Source organism: Rhinichthys klamathensis, unplaced genomic scaffold (assembly GCF_029890125.1).
Source record: "Rhinichthys klamathensis goyatoka isolate OS25496 unplaced genomic scaffold, OSU_Roscu_1.1 h1tg000036l_1, whole genome shotgun sequence".
Lineage (NCBI taxonomy): Eukaryota > Metazoa > Chordata > Actinopteri > Cypriniformes > Leuciscidae > Rhinichthys > Rhinichthys klamathensis.
In genome coordinates this window covers 3,829,915-3,834,427 of record NW_026606584.1, presented here as the reverse complement: position 1 = coordinate 3,834,427, position 4,513 = coordinate 3,829,915, and the positions used below count along the sequence as shown (strand labels likewise).

Sequence of the window (4,513 nt, the reverse complement as noted above, 5' to 3'; positions counted from 1 at the left end):
CGCAGTCTATCTTGGTCTCGAGTGAGGATATGGACGACTTAAATTCGGACAAGAGGGCCTGGCGATGTTTATCCAACAGTTTAGCAATCCCCGTCATATTGAGCTCGCCAGAATCGCCGTCAGCGAGGTCCGTTTTGGTTTCTTTTCTGCTTTGCTTACTCGATTTGGAGGTCATGTTAACGAAGGGGTATAAGTTTCATCCGTGTGAACCGTTTAAAACTGAAATAAACGTGTAGATTGGCTCAAACGAAACAGTAAAAGCGGGAGGAACACGCAAACACGTCTACTCCATCTGCCTTCCAGAAGTCGACCTATCCATTGTCGTTTATTATTAATATTATTATTATTACTATTATTATTATCATCAATATTACCATTGTCAATGCTGTATTGGAATTAAGTGTTTATTGTCATCACTACTGCAATAATTTCCCCCTTATCTTTTCATGTGTTTTTAATGCACCACAACGTAGAATAGGGAAGGAGCAAAAAATAAATACATAGTATGGATAACCTCACAAACACCTAAGCAAGCAAAACAGGTGAGAAGTGGTTTCAATGGGACAGCATCTCTGTCCCAAGTTGAGACACTCTCACACTGTACTCCCTCTTTTAATGCACTTTAGACATTGCACATAACACACACACAAAAAAACAAAAAAAATAATTGTAACAGGGCGAACATCCACCATCTATAATCAATGGGGAAGTAGCTCCGCTCAAGTTATTCAATTAAATGAAAGTACAGGCTCTGGTGAGGTACACGGTCTTTTTATTTCTTTAAAAGAAAACATATATAAACATTAATTCAACAAATACCAAACAAAATAATACACGAATAATAACAAAATAAAGGGAAAAATAAGAAAACAAAAGTACACTATAAATACACGGACAAAAAGAAAATCAACTAAAGAAAAAGAAACAAATAAGCAATACTATATTCACATGACAAAACCAACCAAAACGAATCCAAACAAACAGTTGTAAATAAACCATAAATACTGGGAAAAAAACAGTGGTCTAGTGCACCATCAGCTGCCAGATGAATCTGCCAAAACATAATACACATTCAGCACATCTACATTTATACACTATTAAAATATACAAATAACAGTTGGACCATACATTTCATTTATACGTCTTTCTATAAAATATAAAACCACATAAATCATCTCATTACCTCCACAGTGTGTCCTATCTTATACTGAACACATCATCACAAGTCACGAATGCGATGCCCAGCTTGTTAGGTTACTACAACACATACAAACATACATGCTCAAGAACAACAATACTCTGCTTTTTGCGCATAATAAAGTTAAACGACCTACCCGGAAATTGTCAGCAACATGAACAGGGGAAAATGAACGGTATGATACGTACAGCTCCCCGTGAATGACCGCGATGCCAGGTTTATTACTACAACACATCCAAAACACACATACTCAAGAACAAACAATACTCTGCTTTCTACACATAATAAATCAAGCGACCTACCCGGAAATTGTCAGCAACATGAACAGGGGAAAATGAACGTTATGATACGTACAGCTCCCAGTGAATGACCGCGATGCCAGGTTTGTTACTACAACACATCCAAAACACACATACTCAAAAACAAACAATACTCTGCTTTCTACACATAATAAATCAAACGACCTACCCGGGGATTATTAGCAACATGAACAGGTAAGCGGTACCCTCAGCGTGCAGCTGCTCTTCACGCTTGCAACAATGCCACGCCAAACAAACATGTGCGTGTCTCCCACAAGGGGGTAATCCATCGACCGGAAGTTGAAGCCGGCCGGGTGCCGCCATGTTGTAGCAGAACTTCACTTGCGTTAGCATTTCCATTGACTCCCATTCATTTTGGCGTCACTTTGACAGCCAATAACTTTACATCTGAGGCGTTTAAAGACTCCATTTGGCCATTATTTATTTCTAAAGAAACACGACAATGTATAAAGGGCTCCATTACCTTCTATGTTACATTATGGGCCCGTAGAAACAGATTTAGTAAAAATAGGCTAACGATTGCGTCATAACCACTCGACTCTCTGTCGCGCTGTACAGAAATTACCGTACAGACAGGAGGAGAAGCTCGCAGGCAATCGGGGGGACGTCCCGTCAAGGGAGAAGCCCATAGATAATGAGTCCATAAAAGCAACGGAATACTTACTCCTGCTCACTCACGCCAAAGAACTCTTTGCTCAAGTTCCCCGTCTCTGCAAGATTAACGTTGGCAATTTTCACGCACAGCTACTAGAAGATTAACGTCTGTCAGACAGGTTGCTCACGTCATCAAGCTTAGTTTGAGTCGGTTTGAGTCTGCGCGTCAGGAACGGAAGTGCTCAAAAATCGCTAAAAATGGGCTTCAACTGTCTCAACTGAGTTCCAATGAGATGGCTCTGTCCACTTCTTATACTGTCTATGGTCTCCCACACCATTGTGCCACTCCCCCTTTTAACTCGCTTAGGCGGAAATGACACTGGACGCATTCTGCCGTGACGTCAGTCACAATAGTAAAAATATTATAGGCACTGACAACCCACTACATAATAATAATTGAGGAGAAGATAGGGACTGAAGAGATGTGGGGGAAGGTTATCTTATATTATCTTATTATGCCATCTTCTATCTTAGACAGTGTTGACAATCGCAATTGTTACATAGGAGGAAGGATGGAAATAAAAATCGACTAATACAATATTGGCAGTGTGGTGGTAGTGGGGAGTGGAGGTGGTGATGGTAATGACGATGGTAATAAATAATAAATGGTTACTTTGTTTACGCATACACACACATACACATACCCACACCCACACACACCCACCCACACACACTCATAGATCAACACTTTTATGTCATTTGTGGAATTATGGAATTACAAGATTGTGCACTCTACTGCACTATGTTGGTTTGTATGTCTGACTGTTAAATAAATAAAAAATAATAATAATAAAATAAAAAAAGTCGTATAATCAATATTTGCATATGATTTAACAGTTTATTGTCATAAATATCACAAATCTAAAAGGTGTGCATCAGAGACCTGGGTGAACAATGTACAGTTGGTTTTATGACTGTAAGTCATTGTCTTCAAATGCTATTGAAGTTGGAAACGTTTATGCCAATGTCGCATGTAATTTTGAGACGGTCCCTAAAATGCGAATATCGAACGTCCAACGTCAAACCAACTTCATGCCAGTGCAAAAGTGCGACAAAAAAGCCCATTCAATTTAAGAATGCGCTTCAGGTGTCTTTCACTTATAACGTACCCATGTCTTAATACCAAAGACCGCACTATATATTTATATGACATTCCTAATTTAAAGTAAAATGTTATTTCTTCTGTCATCTCCATCTCTGCTGTAGCCCAGTCTATGCTATGGTACGGTTACAGTATTGGCCGCTGTGGCTTCCTCAACATAACTCGTGGCCACGACAAATAGATGTCGTTCTCTCAAAATATGAAGTCGTGGCCACGAGAAAAATATATCGTTCCCTCAACATATGATCTCGAGGCTACGACTTTGCATCGCGTGGCCACGACATAATGATGTCGTTACCTCAATAAAATGATCTCGTGGCCACGACTTATAATCACGTTCCCACGACTTAATATGACTTTCCCACGACTTAATATCACGTTCCCACAAGTTTATATGTTGTGGCCACGACAAAAATAAGTGAACCGCACATGTCCCCTCCCGGTCACCGTAGGTTACATATTCATGGTTTGAGATTTAATTTGTTGTTGGCATAGTATTGTACAGCATTTGTTAAATTTTCTGACCATGAGAATTGCATTAATTGTATTTTATCTCACCTATAGGAGCACATAACGATATTTTGATATTTCAGAGGAAAAAACTAATTTTATTTAAATAAATCATTTTAGTTTTTTCAGTCTATCATATAATTGTTGTGTATGGTCTATGAAAAAAATTGTTGGTTGAGTATTAATTATTTTCAATTAAATCATATGTTGCACCAATTGCACCAATCATATGTTGCACCAATTGCACCAATTAGATTAAAAAAGGTTAGAGAAAAAAAACTAAAGCACCATGGTACAATAGTACTACACATGCTATCAAGAGAGAAACTCGTAACTTAGAGCGTAAATGGAAACAAACTAATTTAGAGGTCTTTAGAATCGTGTGGAAAGACAGTGTGTCACGTTATAAAAAGGCTCTAAAAGCAGCCAGGGCTGAGCATCTCCGCAAACTAATAGAAAATAACAAAAATAATCCAAGGTTTTTATTTAACACCGTGGCTAGACTAACAAATAAACAGACATCGCCAGAGCAAAATATTCCGTTACAGTATAGTTGTAATGATTTTATGAATTACTTCAATGAGAAAATAGAAAGCATCCGAAATACAATTGTAAATGTACAATCCTCTATGGTGTCTTGTGATTCAGCCTCAATTATCGCCCCTCAAGAACAACTACACCGCTTTACAACTGTAGGACAGGAAGAGCTAAATAAACTTATCATTGCAT

At 38.4% G+C, this 4,513-nt stretch overlaps 1 long non-coding RNA gene across 1 annotated transcript; it reads left to right on the top strand.

Moving 5' to 3' along the window:
- The first annotated feature begins 524 nt into the window (after positions 1-524).
- On the top strand, positions 525-2,756 carry LOC130081130 (uncharacterized). Its single transcript, XR_008806687.1, has 2 exons — positions 525-669; positions 2,574-2,756. It is a non-coding gene; the product is annotated as an uncharacterized LOC130081130 (long non-coding RNA).
- The last annotated feature ends 1,757 nt before the right edge of the window (positions 2,757-4,513 follow it).